Source organism: Rhinopithecus bieti, unplaced genomic scaffold (assembly GCF_001698545.2).
Source record: "Rhinopithecus bieti isolate Rb0 unplaced genomic scaffold, ASM169854v2 scaffold_23507, whole genome shotgun sequence".
NCBI classification, from domain to species: Eukaryota; Metazoa; Chordata; class Mammalia; order Primates; family Cercopithecidae; genus Rhinopithecus; species Rhinopithecus bieti.
Window position 1 is genome coordinate 47,818 of NW_016810727.1, and position 19,738 is coordinate 67,555.

At 43.8% G+C, this 19,738-nt stretch overlaps 1 long non-coding RNA gene across 1 annotated transcript; it reads left to right on the forward strand.

Annotated features, from left to right (window-relative positions):
* Positions 1–689: 689 nt before the first annotated feature.
* On the forward strand, positions 690–16,422 carry LOC108542607 (uncharacterized). The gene is made up of 3 exons (XR_001889312.1): positions 690–1,638; positions 3,753–3,908; positions 15,757–16,422. It is a non-coding gene; the product is annotated as an uncharacterized LOC108542607 (long non-coding RNA).
* Positions 16,423–19,738: the final 3,316 nt, after the last annotated feature.

The following is a 19,738-nucleotide window of genomic DNA, read 5'->3' on the forward strand; positions in this document are numbered from 1 at the left end:
GAATGCTTTATTTTTATGGATTAGATATATTGGATCTAAACATTTTGAATCTTGAAGATGTAATTCCATCAGCAGCTTCTGGTGGTGTGCTACCCCACAGACATCGCAGAGTGTGAGCAGGATGTGTGGTGACCTCAAGTCTGGCACAGAGAGAGCTTTTCATTCAGAAGTTGTCTTTCTTCTGTTGCATAATCCATTAGTTCTAGCATAGACTAGTACCCTAGCTCTATGGCCTTCCCTGAGTCTTAGGAAATCTGTGATACCAACATATTCCTTCTATATGCCTTCCCTACCTGTTACCCTTACAGCCCTCCTCCAACAGTTTAGATACCAGAGTCACTCTCATCAATTACAGATGTGCTTAGCAATGCATAACCTAAATGCTTTTTTTAAAAAAGAAAATTGTACATTGTACTGGGTGCCATATATATAAATCCCATTATTTTGTTTATTTTATATATATATATATATCAACAGCAGTGTTAGAATACTGCGATCTATTATATTTATTGTCTATCAACACCATTACCACCACCACACCCCTCCTCCCTCAACAGACAAACAATTTTTCTTTCTTTTTTTTTTTTAAATAAGAGATGGGGTTTCGCCATGTTTCCCAGGCTAGTCTGGAACTTCTGGCCTCAAGCAATCCTGTCTCTGTCTCCCAAAGTGCTGGGATTACAAGCGTGAGCCACTGCATGCATCCAACACACAATTTTTAAAATCCGGAATATTTTAAAGCAAATCGCACAGTAAGTATTTCACTTATAACACTTAAATAAGACCTTTAAAAAATATCCACAATTTTATATTATTACTCCTAACAAAAACAATAATTACTTAGTATCATCTAATAGGTGGTTGATATTTAAATTTGTTGTTGTTTTGAAATGGCTTTTACAATTGGTTTATTCGATTGCATTTTTTCTAACTCGTGTCTCAAGTGTTTTAAAAATCTGCTGAACTTATAATGACTTATACACTGTATTTCTCATTTTACCTTTCTTCCAAATGAGGAAATAATGGCAAACCATATAATATTGTACATTCACTGTCAAAAGCAAACCCTTGTTTTGCTTTTGTAACAAGGTAGGCTCACATGTAAGGATTTTGTAACCTTGTTTTGATAACTTGTTGATTGATAAAAGTTTTCCAAATTGATTCCTTTTTTCTTAAATATTTATAAATGTTAAATCAAGTCTCATCCTGGTATCTAATTGTCAAGAAAATATACTGAAAAATGGACAAAGTACTTGTGCGAAGGTCTACAGAGATGGCTTACAAGAGTTTTCTTCACATCCTTTCTCCATTTTACCTGAAAGGAAACATCTCTCGCATGAGGAAGAAAAGAGGACAGATCCATTCAACCAAGGCACCATTCAGAAAATGAGCAATGTTTGGAATCCATTGCAGCACACACCTTCCCCTGCAGAGTGCAGGGAAGAGTTGTAGTCTTGTCAAGTTAGGTCAGGAGATTGAAGTCATCACTGCAGAAGCCGTAGCACACAGCCCAGAGCTCTGACCTGGCCGCCCTGCTGTGCAATAACTAGTGCGAGTGGGCAAAGTAGCCCAGAACTACGAAAAGGAAAAAGGAGCAAGGAGAGGAGGATTTTCTATGCTTCACTGCAGAAAACACAAGTGAGCAAAACCCTTAGAAGTTTTTTAGAAGTCATTAATTCTAAGGCAGTTTACGTGTATGAGTCAGTGATGCATTTTATAGCCAGTCAGCATGAGGCCTTGTCAACATGCCAATATGCTTCCCCTTTGAAAGCAAATATTTAATTGCTACTGAAAGTGCAGACTTATTTTAAGGTTTAGTACAATATTTATGACCATTTGCTTTAATATAAACAAACACTCTGGGGGTTGTATGCTGTTTTTGTTGCTTTAAGACAGGGTCTCGCTCTGTCACCTAGGCTGGAGTGCAGTAATGCAATCACGGCGCACTGCACCCTCGACCTGCCAGACTCAAGTGATCCTCCCACCTCAGCTCCCAAGTAGCTGGGACCACAGGCACATGCCACCACACTTGGCTAATCTTTGTATTTTTTGTAGAGACAAGGTTTTGCCATGTTGCCGAGGCTGGTCTCAAACTCCTGAGCTCAAGCAATCCGCCTGCCTCGGCCTTCCAAAGTGCTGGGATTAGAGGTGTGAGCCACCATGCCAGGCTTTATTTTCTTTATAACTTACTATCTTAGGATTTTGTAACCTATATATGCTACCATGCTATCCCATGTCCACTTTTTAAAAAAACTTTTTGAGTATAACTGATGACAGGTGCTTCCACCTATGTTATTTTATTTAATCTTCAGGTAATCCTGTTTGGTAGGCAATGCTGCTTTTTTCATAGGTGAGGAAACTAAATGAGACTTTTCCAGGAGTTACTATCGTAAACTGCAGAACCTGAATTTAAATGCCAGTCAATTCCATGGTTGTTATAAGTATGGCCTCTCTATGTATATAGCCTCTAAAATAAGTAGAAATAACTTCATTTCATACATAAAGAATAGTTTTTCCTGACTTTTTAGAATAACAATTTATTTCTAGTTAAATAATGTATGATGAACACTTCATTTATTTAAGATGTTGTAAATACACACGATTAAGGAATTTGTCTTGGCACATAGCTGATTCATGACAGGGTATTTGTGAATGTAGTATTTTACATTCACATGTACTATTACAAAACATTTATTTCACAGTGTATATATACTTAAAAGTTGTTACCAGTTAATTTTGTTGAGCTATCTACTAGAAAAGGATAATTATTTACCTCTTAATTTTTGGTTCCAAGAATAAATTCTTGGTTGAGCAAGGTCAAAGTCAAGATGCGAGCTTTAAAAATACTAGTCCGTGGCTGGGCATGGTGGCTCACACCTGTAATCCCAGCACTTTGGGAGACTGAGATGGGTGGATCACCTGAGGTCAGGAGTTCAAGACCAGCCTGACCAACATGGAGAAACCCTGTCTCTACTAAAAATACAAAAAATTAACTGGGCGTGGTGGCGGGCACCTGTAGTCCCAGCTACTGAGGAGGCTGAGGCAGGAGAATCACTTGAACCCAGGAGGCGGAGATTGCAGAAAGTCGAGATTGCGCCATTGCACTCCAGCCTGGGCGACAAGAGCAAAACTCGGTCTCAAATAAATGAATAAAATACTAGTCCCGTGGCTGGGCACGGTGGCCTCATGCCTGTAATCCCCAGCACTTTGGGAGACTGAGGTGGGTGGATACCTGAGGGTCAGGAGTATCAAAGACCAGCCGACCTAACATGGAGAAACCCTGTCTCTACTAAAAATACAAGAAATTAACTGGGCGTGGTGGCGGGCACCTGTAGTCCCAGCTACTGAGGAGGCTGAGGCAAGAGAATCACTTGAACCCAGGGGGTGGAGATTGCAGAGAGTCGAGATTGCGCCATTGCACTCCAGCCTGGGCGACGAGCAAAACTCGGTCTCAAATAAATAAATAAATATACTAGTCCTAAGGGCTGTTGCACATGGGCCATAACGAAATGAATGGAAATTAATATGGAGAGACCCACTAGTAGAAGATTGCTATGTTCTTGGAGCATATCAAGGCCAAAGCAATTAAATTAGGCACTCCTTTGAAATATATGGCCCCATAGGCCAGAATTTATTAAAGGTAGGATTTACTAATGGGGAAAAATGCTAATTTTCATAAGGAATGGCTGTACTACCTATGAAATTGTAAGATATTTTTTTTTTTCTTCCCCTGGCCCCTATCCACAACCCAGGAAATTCCTCCTCTTATCATCTAGCCAACAGGTACTGGTGCCAGGGCGTTACACTGGGTGCAAGATATGCAATGATGTGCAGAAAAGATGCGGTCTGTGCTCACATGGAGCTTCCAGTCTTTAACAGTCAGTCAGAGCTGTGTCATTCCAGATGTGGTAAGTGCTTGTGAAGGAAATCCTGACTGCTCAGGAGGATTTCATAAGAGAGGTTAATGGGTGGAGAATGAAGGTGGGAGAGCACATTCTAAACGGAAGTGACAGCAAAGATCCTGAGATAAGAGGCATCCAGAACCTGGAAATCAAAAAGACCAGTGTGGCCAAATTATTTGCATTTTAAGCAGAGAGTGATTTGGTTATATTTACATTTTTAAAAGATGATGGCAGTGTTTTCATAACTTGGCTAGTCAGTGTGTGAATATTCATTTTGTTAACATGCTTTATGGTGTACATATTTATATATTATTTTGCTTTGGCGTTTGTGAACTATGTCATAATATTTGTAAATTTCTTTTTTTTTTTTTGAAACAGAGTCTTGCTCTGTTGCCCAGGCTGGAGTGCAGTGGCACGATCTCTGCTCACTGCAATCTCTGCCTCCCAAGTTCAACTGATCCTCCTGCCTCAGCCCCCCTAGTAGCTGGGATTATGGGCACACACCACCATGCGCAGCTAATTTTTGTATTTTTAGTAGAGATGGGGTTTCACCATGTTGACCAGGCTCGTCTTGAACTCCCAACCTCAGGTGGTCCACTCGCCTCAGCCTCCCAAAGTGCTGGAATTACAGGTGTGAGCCACCACGCCTGGCCAATATTTGTAAATTTTAAGGGAAAATGGATCAGAAGAAATTAGGAGGTCTGGGCAGGAGTAATCTTTTACAGAGTCTTGCTCTGTCGCCCAGGATGGAGTGCAGTGGTGCCATCTCGGCTCACTGCAAACTCCACCTCCCAGGTTCAAGCGATTCTTGTGCCTCAGCCTCCCAAGTAGCTGGGATTAGTTTGCATGACCATGCTTGGCTAATTTTTGTATTTTTAGTATAGTCAGAGTTTCATCATGTTGGTCAGGCCGGTCTTGAACTCCTGACCTCAAGCAATCTGCCCACGTCAGCCTCCCAAAGTGCTGGGATTACAGGCATGAGCCACTGTGCCCAGCTCAGGAGTGATCTTAATGACAGTGGCTACTTCCAGAGGGATCAAGTGGATGAACCGGAGTGAGTTATGGTTTGAGACAGGGTGAGTGGGGGAACGGATGAGTCAAGGATGGCAACCTAGATTTTTGGCTTTCACAACTAATACCATTTAGCGAGTTAGGAGGATCCTAGAAGCCAGAATGGAGAAGGAAGTTAGTAGGCTGGGTTTTAGACAATGTGCACTTGATGTGCTTTTGAGATGTCCAAGTGCAGCAGGTGGTTGTAAAGGCTGAAGGTTCACTGTGCACCTGTTCCCATCCTGATTCTTAGAAACCAATCCTTAGAAGCTGTTTGAACCATTCTCCTTTCTCTGACCCTAACCCGTGAGTCAACACTTTCCAGGTTTATTGTGACTAGAGAATAACAAACATTTATTACCACATGAATGTGTTGCAGACATGTTAAGTCATAAAAATGGGAATGAATAGGAATGAGATTTTTCCTTTAGTTATTTATATATTAATACATTCTAGGATTTGCCTTCCTGTGTTGCAGTGAGTGGTCTTTTCACCCCCGCTTTGAGGTGAGGACACATTTACAGAAGCGGGGTCATTGAGCCCAAGGTGAACCTGCCGGATTCTCTGTCACCAGGCTGGAGTGCAGTGACGTGACCTCCGCTCACTGCAACCTCCACCTCCAGGTTCAAGTGATACTCCTGCCTCAGCCTCCCGAGTCACTGGGACCACAGGTGTGCACCACTACGCCCAGCTATTTTTTGTATTTTTCGTAGAGACAGGGTTTCATCATGTTGGCCAGGATGGTTTCGATCTCTTGACCTCGTGATCCACCCGCCTCGGCCTCCCAAAGTGCTAGGATTACAGGCGTGAGCCACCGCGCCCGGCTGGTTCTTTCTTATATTCATAAATCTTTGCTCACTACTGCTTTTGCGCTGTACTCCTGGCAAGCTTAAAATGAGTCATCAGCAAAGGAAGAAACCTTTGGAAACCAACATGTGGAAAAGAATTTGGATAACAAAGGGCGGTATTAGATGTTTTGTTATTGTTTTCCTTTTTTCCATTGTTAGTAGCTTACTATTTATAGTTCTAGTAATTGAAGAATTGTAGACTGTGTTGAAGTTTGCAGCCTTGGATAAGGAGTAAAGTTAGTGGGTTGCTATTTTTGTACTTGGATGGCCAGACTGATATTTTCCTTGGAGGAACTTTGATGCAGAAAAAAAGATGAAAATTTTCTGTGACTTTCATAAGCAGCCCTGTTCAGGTATCAACTAGCTTATGGGGCTGTCCCTACCTCAGTAGTACTCAATCCTATGCCGAGAGCCTCAGCATTCTTAAATGGATGGTTTTCAGGCTGTTTGTCTTTAGGGGAAAAAACAGGTATGATAAGCTCAGATCTACTTTTAGCAGAAACAAAGCTTGTCTAGTGGCCGGGCGCAGTGGCTCACACCTGTAATCCCAACACTTTGGGAGGCTGAGGTGGGGATCATTTGAAGTCAGGAGTTCGAGACCAGCCTGGCCAACGTGGTGAAACCCAGTCTCTACTAAAAATACAAAAATTAGCAGGGCGTGGCACACACTTGTAGTCCCAGCTAGTCAGGAGGCCGAGGCATGAGAATCACTTGAATCCAGCAGACAGAGGCTGCAGTGAGCTGAGATCCTGCCACTGTGCTCCAGCCAGGGTGACAGAGCCGTCTCAAAACACACGCGTGCGCACACACACACACACGAAAAAGAGAATGCTGGTCTAGCATCAAGTGTACCAAATTTTGGCCTGAGGAGGTCAATGATGCAGGAGAAGTATACTGATGTTAAAGGAAACTCGCCAAATGCAAATCAATGCAGTGCTGCAAAGTAGATATCTGAGACACTTTGTTTAAATTGTACTTTTATTTTTTTTTGTTTTTTGAAATGGAGTCTCATTCTGTCCTCCGGGCTGGTGGCACAGTCTCAGCTCACTGCTGCCTCCGCCTCCTGGGTTCAAGCAGTTCTCCTGCCTCAGCCTCCAAGTCGCTGGGATTACAGACGTGTGCCATCACGCCCGGTTAATTTTTTTTTATTATTATTATTATTTTTTTTGAGATGAAGTGTTGCTCTTGTTTCCCAGGCTGGAGTGCAGTGGCGTGATCTTGGCTCACTGCAACCTCTGCCTCTCAGGTTCAAGCAATTCTCCTGCCTTAGCCTCCCAAGTAGCTGGGATTACAGGCATGCACCACCATGCCCGGCTAATTTTGTATTTTTAGTAGAGATGGGTTTCTCCATGTTGGTCAGGCTGCTCTCAAATACCTGACCTCAGGTGATCCACTAACCTTGGCCTCCCAAAGTGCTGGGATTACAGTTATGAGCCACCATGCCTGGCCACCCCGGCTAATTTTTTTATTTTTAGTAGAGACAGGGTTTCACCATGTTGGCCAGGCTGGTCTCGAATCTGAGGTGATCCACCTGCCTCAGCTTCCCAAAGTGTTGGGATTATAGACTGAGCCACCACACCCACCCTAGATTGTATATTTTAAAATAATCATCTCTAACTGTTGACAGCCAAGAAAGATGAGGACCTCCAGCCACTTGATAATGGTAAATTGGAAATACATGGTGTCAACAGTCAGGAAGGTGCATGTGCCTTCACTTGTAAGTTACTTACTTGGCTCTGGTTTGAGCCGCCATCTCCACTGCTCTGTAAAGTAGGGAAGAGAGCTACTCAAATTAAGGAAGAGGCTTCAATAGCCAGCCACCACTACTTTTCTGAACTATTTCTGGTATTTGACCTCCAAGTCTAAATGGAGTGAGCCAGTTTGCATTTCTTGGGCAGTTGCACCCTTAGTGGGGGTCAACCTTAGCTCTCCAAAAGTCAGATCAGGCTCACTGCTGACCCAGTAATTAAAATTCAATCTAATTAGATCTGAAAGTTCTGACAGCAATTGGAAGTCATTGAAGCAACCAATGTGGGATTCTTTAGGAAGCAGAGATGAGGGGAGAGAAAGCAGAGAAAGGTCAGACAGCCAGCTCATTTTGATCCCTGCTAGACCATCAAACCCACCAGGGACTATCCATGAAAGGGCAAGTACGTGACCAACCAAGGAATCTCCTGGGATGCAGCAGAACACAGTATTATAGTGCTGTGGTTTCCAAAAATACACTTGAAAAATACAAGTGTAATGTGAAGTGTGATGTGAACTCAAAATTAGGGTATTTGCATGGGTGTGAATGTTCATTTTTATGAAAATCATCTGTGTATTCGAGTTTTCCAGAGAAACAGAACCCACAGGATACACACACACACACACACACACACACACACACAGTTGTCTCTCAGTTTACATGGGGGACCCCTCACGGATATCAAAATCCACAGATGCTCAAGTTCCTTATACAAAATGATGTAGTATTTGCATAGAACCTATGCACATCTTCCTGTATGCTTTAAATCATCTCTAGATTACTTATAATCTCTAACACAAGGTAAAGGCTATGTAAGCAGTTGTTATACTGTGTTGTTTAGGAAATTATAAGAAGAAAAAGAAGTCTGTACATGTTCATTACAGACGCAACTATTCTTTTCTTTTTTTCAAATGTTTTTGATCTGTGGTTGGTTGAATCCATGGATGTGGAACCCATGAATACAGAGGGCTGACTGTTCATGTAAAATGAGATTTATTTATTTATTTTTATTTATTTATTTATTTATTTTTGAGACAGAGTTTCACTCTTGTGGCCCAGGCTGGAGTGCAATGGCGCAATCTCAGCTCACTGCAACCTCCACCTCCCAGGTTGAAGCGATTCTGCTGCCTCAGCCTCCATAGTGGCTGGGATTACAGGTATGCGCCACCACACTTGGCTAATTTTTTGTATTTTTAATAGAGACGAGGTTTCACCATGTTGGCCAGGCTGGTCTCGAACTCCTGACCTCAGGTGATCCCCCTGCCTCGGCCTCCCAAAGTGCTGGGCTCATAGGCATGAGCCACCGCGCCCGGCCCAAAATGAGATTTATTATAAGGAATTGACTCACAAGATGTTGGTGGTTGACCAATCCCACAATCCACTGTCTTCTAGCTAGAGACCCAGGAAAGCCAATGGCATGAATTCCAGTCTGAGTCTGAAGGCCTGAGAAGGAGGAGTGCTAATGGCATAACTCACATTCCAAGATAAGGAAAAGACTGATGTCTCAGCTCAAGCACTCAAGTAGAGAGACAGAATTCAACCTTCTTTCACCTTTTTCTTCTGCTTGGGCCCTCAAAGTGTTGAATTATGCCTACCCATGTTGGAGAGGACAATCTACTTTAGTCAGTCCACTGATGCAAATGCTACTCTTTTCCAGAACCTCCTCACAGACATACCCAGAAATAATGTTTAAGCAGATATCTGGGCATCCTGAGGGCTAGTAAGGTTGACACATAAAATTAACCATCACAAGTCTACCTCTTGTCAACTTGGCACCTGTATGCCTCCCTGTAAAACATATTTAATCTCCAAATGAAAACAGTAACAGGCTGGACACAGTGGCTCATGCCTATAATCCCAGCACTTTGGGTGGCCGGGGAGGGTGGATCATTTGAGGTCAGCAGTTTGAAACCAGCTTGACCAACATGATGACACCCCGTCTCTACTAAGAATACAAAAACTTAGCCAGGTGTGTTGGCACATGCCTGTAATCCTAGCTACTCAGGAGGCTGAGACAGGAGAATTGCTTGAACTCAGGAGGTGGAGGTCGCAGTGAACGGGGATCATGCCACTGTACTCCAGCCTGGGTGACAGAGCGAGACTCCTGAAAACAAACAAAAAAAGTCAATAACAAGGTCATAGTTCCACCTAACATGATACAACTAACTACCCTATATGCAACTGAAAACGCACCAATCCCTTCCCCAAAAGAGGAGGTAAAATCCATCAGTGATGTTTATTCTTCTATTGGTAGCCCGTAACTTAAATACTAGGGTGTAAAATTAATAAATACTATGATATAAAGTCAGTATTTATGTTATATGATAAGGGAATAAAAGATGAAAAATAGAAACTCAAACATTCATAACAAGATGAGGAGGAAATATGACAATTACATTCCTTGTTTTTGTAACTGGTCACATGGCCATAGCTGGTATTTGTAACCACCTTGTTTCTACTGCCCACTGTATATTCCCTTTGCAGCTGGTTGTAGCTCTTCATCTGGTGGGGTGACCCAAATCTTTATTTCTGAAGAGTCTAGGCCATTAAGAGTCCTGCCTGAATTGGGTTGTTGTGGTTTTCCATTGACCCTAATCCTAAGTGGTACCAAGAGACAACCTTAAGGGATCTCCTGTAATCCAGATATACTCTTCCTGATCTTCACTGTGGAGTAGTTGTCCAATTTCCTCCTGGTATTCAGTATCAGTCACCCCAGCCATCACAGGAACTCCCTTCCTTGCCTGTTGATTCAGAGCCATGAGAAGCTCAAAGTGGCTGGGGACACTCTTAACTTCCAGTTCAATGAAATCATTGCTGTGTTTCCGGTTGAAGCATTCTTCCCTCCGGAACTAAGACCTCTAGGTCACCAGAGCATAAGATTACGGGGCCAGGAAGCAAAGATTTTGCTAATGGGTTACCAAGGGTAATAGTGAACAGTGATGCTGTCACTTTCACCCCTTGATTCCTGGACCTGTGAGTCATGACTTCGTGGAAAGGCTGATACCACTGTGAGGAGAGAGGCTGATACCACTAGGGTTGTAGAGACCTCTTCCACTGGCAAAAAGACTCATCAGAATTCAGGGACTCAGTGCCCCCTGCTTTGCCAGGATCTTGCCATACGTTCCCACCTCAACTAACAAGATTCCATTCTTTCTCAATCAATGCTCTCACTTTAATAGTGGGCACTCTGCAAGGCCAAGAGTACAACTTGCAATGAGATTCAGCCAGACACAGGGTGAAATTCTGTGTTTGATTTTCAGCGATCTCAGCTCTGCAGCTATAGGGAATAAAGGTGAGAAGGCACCCTTATCTATGAAGCAGAGCAAGTGAGCCCTCACCAGACACAGAATTGGCTGCTGCCTTGATCTTGGACTTCCCAGCCTCCAGAACTATAAGACATAAATCTCTGTTGTTTATAAATTATGCAGCCTAAGGTATTTTGTTATAGTAATCTGAGCTAGTCAAGACAATCTTCCTCCAGCCTTTCCCATCTTGGTTGATGGCAACTCCTTCCAGTTTCTCAGGCCAAAAACCTCAGAGTTTTTCTTTACTCATGTCTTTTTTTTTTTTTTTTTTTTTGACGGAGTCTCACTCTGTCACCCAGGCTGGAGTGCAAGGCCTCTCAGGTTCAAGTGTTCTCCTGCCTGAGCTTCCCAAGTAGCTGGGACTATAGGCACACGCTACTGCACCTGGCTAATTTTTGTATTTTTAGTAGAGATGGGGTTTCACCATGTTGGCCAGACTGGTCTGGAGTTCCTGACCCCAGATGATCCACGTGCCTCGACCTCCCAAAGTGCTGGGATTACAGGCGTGAGCCACTGTGCCCGGCCCTTTACTCATGTCTTTCACACTCTACATGTAATTCATCTTGAAACCCTGTTGGCTCTATTTTCATTTTCTTATTTTATTTTTTCAAGAGGCTATGTTGCCCAGGCTGGTCTTGGACTCCCAGACTCAAGCGATCCTCCCACCTTGGCCTCCCAAAGTGCTGGGATTACTGGCATGAGCCACCATGCATGGCCAGGTCTACTTTCAGAACATATTCAGCACCTGGCAGACAGGTCCCACCAGAGACAATGACGGTAGGCCAGCAGAAAGCAGATGTGTGTAAAGCAGTAGGCTGCCAGATCAATATATCAGGATGACTAGAGGCAAGGGATGTTCAGCAGGGTGGACAAGCAGAAGGTGCCATCAGGAAGGAAGTCCACAGTTACCAGGGCCGTAGCTACTGAGCCCAGAATGGGCAAGCCAGGCACAGGACTGGAGGAACTGAAGCACCAGGCAGGCTTCCATGACAGAGATCCAAGTGGAAGAAGCAAGGCAGATGTCTAGTTCACCCAACTAGGGCCTGAAGGTCTCTGAAGCAGGAGGAAATTCATGCATCATCATTGGGCACCAAACAAGCCTGAATGAGCAGTGCTGAGCTATGGGCCTCTTACCCCAAAGCAGGGAATGGACCTGGAGGCTAGAATGGAGAAATGCCTGCAAGGGAGGTCAGCAGGTCCCAGGCTGGGGAGACTGGGGGAAGCTGAGCTGGCAGTCAAGCTGACTGGACACCATTCAAACAAGAAATGCCACAGGATCCTGCTTCTGAAGCACTCAGCTCCCAAACAAAAAACATGGAAGACAGTTGGGTGGCTATAGTGCGGATCTCCAGATGGTATTTCCTGGGTCTTGTGTCTCCTGGGCCCCAGGAGGATGGAGGTTGAGTTGAGTCTTAAAGGCTTAACCTTTCACACACCGAAAAACCCTCTTCCCAGCAGCCCGACAACAAGTCCTCTGACCTCTGTAGTAACTTTTCTGGTATTTAAGTCATTATCACCTCCCAAAGTTGCCTCTTCAGTGGACTCCACATTGTGGTCCCTCCCTCTGTCTTTCCTGGTCTTCTCCAGCTCTGCATGCTGCTCTCCATTCCCCAGACCCACATGTTCTGCCACACCTCTCACCAGCCCCTAGGTACTTTAATACATGGGAATATCTGTTGTTGCTACATGTCCCTAGGTCAAAATTTTTTCTTTTTTCTTTTTTGAGACAGAGTCTTACTCTGTTGCCCAGGATGAAGGGCAGTAGTGTGATCTCGGCTCACTGTAACCTCCACCTCCTGGGTTCAAGCGATTCTCCTGCCTCAGACTCCTGAATAGCTAGGGCTACAGGCACACGCCACCATGCCTGGCTAATTTTCATACTTTTAGTAGGGATGGAGTTTCACCACATTGGCCAGGCTGGTCTTGAACTCCTGACCTCAGGTGATCTGCCTTCCTTGGCCTCCCAAAGGGTTGGGGTTACAGGCATGCCTGGACTCAAAAATGTGTTTTCTAATACTATTTTGATAACAATCCTTCAATGTTGTTGGTTTCCTTTATAATCCTGGGTATTTTATTTCAAGCACTGAAAAACATTACTGTGAGAAGAAGATCAGAGACTCCAGAATGCCACATGCTCTGCCACAGCTCTCACAGCAGGGCACCACAGGCCTCGTGCATCCTGGGCCGTGTGAAGCTCAAGTCACAGTGTTCCTCGTGCTTCTCCTTCCTGCTTAATCCTCCTGTTTTATTGGCTGAGTCCACCAGCTGGGCTTTAACCAAGAGTCTACTCCTCTAGTTCCTTTTACTTTCTTCATTTTTTAGAGACAAAGTCTTGCTCTGTCACCCAGGCTGGAGTATAATGGTATCATCATAGCTCACTGCAGCCTCAAGCTCCTGGGCCCAAATAGTCCTCCCACCTCAGCCTCCCGAGTAGCTGGGACTACAGGCACACACCACCATGCCCTGGCTAATTTTTTTTTATAGAGATGGGGTCTCCCCATGTTGCCCAGGCTGGTCTTGAATTCCTGGCCTCAAGAGATCCTCCTGCCTCAACTTCCTAACCTGCTGGGATTATAAGTATTAAATCAAATTTAGCCTAAAGCTACCTCCTTACATATTTTAAGTTCAACCTAAAGGTTTCTCTGTACATTGTGGACTATAAGCTAAATGGAATTGTAAACAGACTATAGCCTACTCTTGTGCCAACCAACCAGTTTTGGCCAATCAAATGTGGTCAACTGTTCCAACCATGTTCTAATAAGGCAAATGCTGAGCTATAACCAATCCAGCTGTTTTTGCATTTCTCTTCCATTTTCTGTATGTCACTTTCCTTTTTCTGCCCATAAATCTTCCACCACGTGACTACGCTGGCGTCTCTGAGTCTACTCTGGCTCAGGAGATGGCCCAATTTGCCAGTCATTCTTTACTCAATTAAACTCTTTTAAATGTAATTTGACTAAAGTCAAATTTTAATTTTTTTTTTTTTTAAACCACAGATTTGAGCCACTGAACCTAGCCCCTTAGTTTCTATTCAGTGACCTAGCTTCCTGCCAGGCCTTCACCAGGCCTTGTCCTGGTGATGGAATGCTGGTACCATGCGTTCTCTTTTTTGCCTCCTGCCCTCTACATACCCCACCACCAGCTGTGACGGTCCTTTGAGGAAGGATCTTTGGAAAGCTTCCTGGCATCCTTTGTCCTGCCTGCTGGAGGGGAGTGCCTGGTCCCAGTGATTGTCCCAGATGGTGCTGAGTTTATTACATCCTCTGACACTAGGCTCTGAGCTGCCTAGAAGCCCTGGCTAGAATCAGACTCTATCTGCATTGATTATTTTTGTTTGTTTGTTTCCATTATCTGGTTCTACTTCTTCTCCACAGACCTCTTCCCTACCTAGTTCTCCTCATGCCTCATGCCCAGGACCACCCTTTGGTTCTAGTCTAGTTCTCTGGAGCAGAAGTGAAGACATGTCATTCCCCTGCTATATGGTAATTCTTCATAACTTTTTTCCTGCAAGCTCAACATTCCTCCTTGATGATAGTTTCTAACTCATTTTCTGCAGCAGTGCATACACTTCTGCTCCCTAAAGTGCTGCTGGAAGGGCCACTTATTAGAACCAGACCAATTGTTCACGTGCTTACTGCTTAAGAGACTCATGACTTGTCTCTAATGACTAGAAGCAAAGAAAGAAGCTGTTTTAAGGGGGAGAATCTGCTTTTGAATCCAGCCCCCACTTATGTTTTTGGCCAAAATGAAATAGCTTCTTTCTTCATGCACAGCAGAAATACCCAGGAAGCCACCTCAGTTCTCTGGGTTAGAGTATAAATGTTCTAGGTGTTTCCTCTCTGAGCCAAATAAAAGGAATCCCCAGAATTCCTAGAGGAATTTGATATGTAAGAGTTAACACATGTTACCCTGCTTTTTCCAGATGAACGAGGACGGAGGGCATCTTCCTCCCTGACGCCAGGCTGGAATTGCTTGGGTGACTAGCAAGCAGGTTGCCAGCATCTATGCCACTATGAATCGAAGGGTCTGGAAAAATCTCGACCAAAATACTTTCTGAGCACCACCCTTACCTCAGTGTCTAAGATTTCTCTGTTCAAGATTCCCATGGGTTTAAGGTGTCAGAGTTCCTGGTCATTGTGCAAACTGGTTTTCTGGAAGGGCTCTCGTTTCTGAATGCCTCTGCTTTTTCCCCCAGCAGATGCAAGTCACCTTTCTGTCACCCTCAAGGGGCCAGGTCCCAGGTCCTGAGCTCCGGTTGGGAGGAGATAGTTTGAGGAGCTCTGAAAGAGGGAGGGTCAACCCTGGAGACTGGGCAGAGGTCCTCAGTGTGGGGAAAAGGCGGGAGCGCTGGGAGGCAGCTGCATTTGGAATACAGATTCCCCCGCCTCTGGCAATCTCTGTCTCCCTCTGGTGGTTTAAGCTCTCAAAATTACAGGCAGTCTTTGTAAGTAACTCATACATTCCAGTACCAGGGTGACTTTTTAATCTTTTGGCTCATGTCATTTTCTCCCAGCAACTAGGGTCTCTGCATTTTGTCCTGTTGTCATGGCAACTGGTTCTCTGCAAGCTTTGGGAGCTGAAGCTGTAGAGCTGGCTCGTTAGGGAGGCTGCCCTCTCTCTCCAGCTCAATGGGGAACGGTAGACATTTGGAATTTGAATCATTCTAGTCCATTGAATAGCTTGCCGAGGTGACCCTGAGCAAGTTCCTTCACATCTCTTAACGAACCAAAACTATAGTGTTATCGTGAAGATTGTATGAGATAACTTATCTGAAGTTCCTAGCGCCATGCCTGACATACTATTTTAAGTGTTCGATAAATAATATTTGCCTTCCCGTTGATTCAGACTCCACAGGCAACAATAAAAAATTACTGCTCTAAATATTTATCTTTTTCTCTCTGCAGCCTTTCACGGAAGTTGCCGTGGTTCCACATCCCTAAACCAATGAGACACAATGGCAAGTTTTTCTTCCTACCTCTGTTTCAACCACCAGCTTAACTCCCCTTCCTGAGTGCAGCTAAAGCTGTGGCCATCAGGCAGGTGAAGCTTGGTGCCTCCTGTTCAACCAACAGGAATGACTGAAGCAGGATGGGGGGGTGGGACCAGCAGTAAGAAGCCCAGAGCAATGACCAGAGCTCCCTTTCTGGGGAGAGCTGGGCTGGAGAAAATCTATGCCCTGCTGATCTCCTAAGGAGAGAATTTCAAGGATGAAAAGATGGTGTCCCACAGGCCTGAGGCTGTACAGATCTAGCTTCTGCCATTGAGGACAGCAGGGACAATAAAGCTTCCCAGATCCCCTTTCAACCTGCCAGCTGGCATGTCACCTACCAAAGGGGAAGCCAATCCTAGACCTTGCACTACTTGAGAGATTGCAAAAGTATCCAGTTAGCTCGGTCTGGACCCCAGTGATAAATAGACTCACGAGTGAGCTAAGGAAAGGAACTGGTCCATCTGAAAGGAACCGGCCCAAGGAAAAGCAGAAATCTATGAAGGCATTCAATAACTTGGACCAAAAAGGAACAAGAAAGTAAAATTGAATATTTGGGTGATGGTTACACTAAAAGCCTAGATTTCCCCACTACAAGATATATCCATGTAACAAAACTGCACTTGTACCCCTTAAATTTATATACTAAAATAAAATAAAATAAAATAGAAGAGATTCCTTTTCGTTTTGTTTTTGAGTCTTACTCTGTCACCCAGGCCTGGAGTGCAGTGGTGCCATCTCAGCTCACTGCAACCTCCTCCTCCTGGGTTCAAGCAATTCTCCCAACTCAGCCTCCCCAGTAGCTGAGACTACAGGTGCATGTCATCACGCCCAGCTAATTTTTGTATTTTTAGTAGAGACAGGGTTTCACCATGTTGGCTAGGCTGGTCTCGTATCCCTGACCTCAAGTGATCCGCCTGCCTCAGCCTCCCAAAGTGCTGGGATTACAGTTGTGAGCCACTGTGCCCAGCCAGAATAGAAGAGATTCTATTATAGCATAAAATACTTTGCGGAAATAAGAAACAAGGCCGGGCGCAGTAGCTCACGCCTGTAATCCCAGCACTTCGGGAGGCCGAGGTGGGCGGATCACGAGGTCAGGAGATCGAGACTATCCTGGCTAACATGGTGAAACCCCGTTTCTACTAAAAGTACAAAAATTAGCCGGGCGTGGTGGCACACGCCTGTAATCCCAGCTACTCAGGAGGCTGAGGCAGGAGAATCACTTGAACCTGGGAGGCGGAGGTTGCAGTGAGCCGAGATCATGCCACTGCACTCCAGCCTGGGCGACAGAGCAAGACTCTGTCTAAAAAAAAATAAAAAGAAAAAATAAATAAGAAACATGAGTTTTTCATTTTAAATTTCAGTTGATGATTGAAGAAGAGGATAGTTGCAGGCTAAATTAGTGGCCCAGAAGATTCAGTGAGAGAAAAATCTCAAAACATAAAACAAAATTACAAGCAGATGGAAATATTGAAGAAACTGACAAAGTCTTTGAAGTCTAGATTCAGACAACCTTACATGTAAATGATATAATGCCTAGAAAGGTTTTTAAAAAAGAAACATAGAAGAGAAGCTATAATTAAACCAAACCTATAATAATAATAATGATAATAAATCCTATGTACTAAAAAGAAATTGAGTATTCAAAATGAAAGAATTCACCAAATCCCAATCTGGATTAATAAAACACTTAAGGAATATCCTGGTGAACTGGGCCCAGTGGCTCATGCCTGTAATCCCAGTACTTTGGCCAGGCTGGTCTTGAACTTCTGACCTAAAGTGATCCACCTACCTCAGCCTGCCTCAGTGCTGGGATTACAGGCATGAGCCACTGCGCCCAGCCTATATAACTGTTAAGGTAAAAGAAATATATTCAAAATTACACAAGATTTAGAATTATTTTCTAAATAATTTATTATCCTACACCTACTTCTGTTTGATGAAAATATTCCAGAAGAACTTTAATTAAATGATAAGTAAATCAGAAAGAAGACCACAAGATTGTCATGATGAGTAATGAACTTCTGTGTGTGTGAGTGTGTGTGTGTGTGTGTGTGTGTGTTGCAATACTGTGTAAGGGAGCAGAAGGATAGTTACAGCGTTCTGAAGATTTTATCTTAAAAAAAAAAAAGATTTTATCTTACTGGCCAAGGAATGGAGTGCCTTGGTGAACAGAAATATTTGATAGTGTGCTTTTATTTTTCTTTTCACAGGTAATGGTAGAGAAATATTTGTTTATGTGTATCCAGTATAAAATGGAATCATTAGTGAAATGGAATATTACATCAGAACTTTGCATTTTTCAGGTCTGTTAAGGAATGACAGAATGACACACCCATTCCTTGCTCCATCCCCACTTCCGATTTCCACATCCATACACTGGAAATTCTTGATTTCTTTAGTCAAGGACACAGAAGCTCAACAAATTAAAGATACAATGCAGGACTAAAAAAGATGTGTTTTTGGTGCTGATAGAATCTTGCCTGATTTGAGAGGTTTAATTCTAGGGTGTTTAACAGCCCTTTATTTTTTAGGACTTGCATTCTGTTCAGGAAAAATTTATATAAACTACCTTAATACTTGTGTGTAATGAATGGATACAAACATGAGGGGCTGCTTGTTGTGTGTGTGTGTGTTTGTATGTGTGTGTGACAATCTATGTCTATTGGAGTATTTATGACATTAATGTTTAATAAAGGTATTGATCTATTTAGGTTTAAATGTACCATCTAGTTATGGGGGTCTTTAAATTTTAATTTGTTTTTACTTTATTTCATTTTTTTTTTTTAGAGACAGGGTCTCCCTCTGTCACCCAGGCTGGAGTGCAGTGGCATGATCATAGTTCACTGCAGCCTCAAACTCCTGGGCTCAAACAATTCTCCTGCCTGAACCCCTGAGTAGCTGGGACCACAGGCATATGCCACCATACTTGGCCAATTTTAACATTTTTTGTAAAGATGGGGTCTTGCTATGTTGCCCAGGCTGGTTTCCAACTCCTGGCCTCAAGTATTTTTTCTGCCTGGGCTTCCTAAAGCCCTGGGATTACAGGCCAGGTTCGGTAGCTCATACCTGTAATTGCAGCACTTTGGGAGGCTGAGGCATGCAGATCACCTGAGGTCAGGAGTTCAAGACCAGCCTGACCAACATGGTGAAACCCTGTCACCCTGTCTCTACTAAAAATACAAAATTAGCCGGGTGTGGTAGCACTTGCCTGTAATCCCAGCTACTCAGGAGGCTGAGGCAAGAGAATTACTTGAACCCGAGAGGCAGAAGTTGCAGTGAGCCGAGATCCACCGTTGGACTCCAGCCTGGGCGACAAGAGGAAAACTCTGTCTCAAAAATAAATAAATAAACAAACAAACAAACCAAAGCACTGGGATTACAGACAGGAGCCACAGAACCTGACCTAATCTTATTTATTTTATTTTATTTTATTTTATTTTATTTTTTTGAGACAGAGTCTCGCTCTCTCACCTAGGCTGGAGTGCAGTGGCACGATTTCGGCTTACTGCAACCTCTGCCTTCCGGGTTCAAACGATTCTTCTGCCTCAGCCTCCTGAGCAGCTGGGACTATAGGCGCCTGCCACCATGCCTGGCTAATTTTTGTATTTTTAGTAGAGATAGAGTTTCACTGTGTTAGCCAGGAGGATCTTGATCTCCTGACCTCGTGATCTGCCCACCTCAACCTCCCAAAGTGCTGGGATTACAGGTGTGAGCCATCACACCCAGATCTTTGTGGTGAGAACCTTTACAATCTAATTTTGAGGGTCTGCAGTTTCTTGAGTTAATTTTAGAGCCAGGAAGGTCACATCTTTGGAGTGGGAGTAGGGATCAGGGTCAGTTCCTTGGCATCACTGAGTGGTCCCTCACCATCCATCTTTCCAGCTGGAAAGCATCTT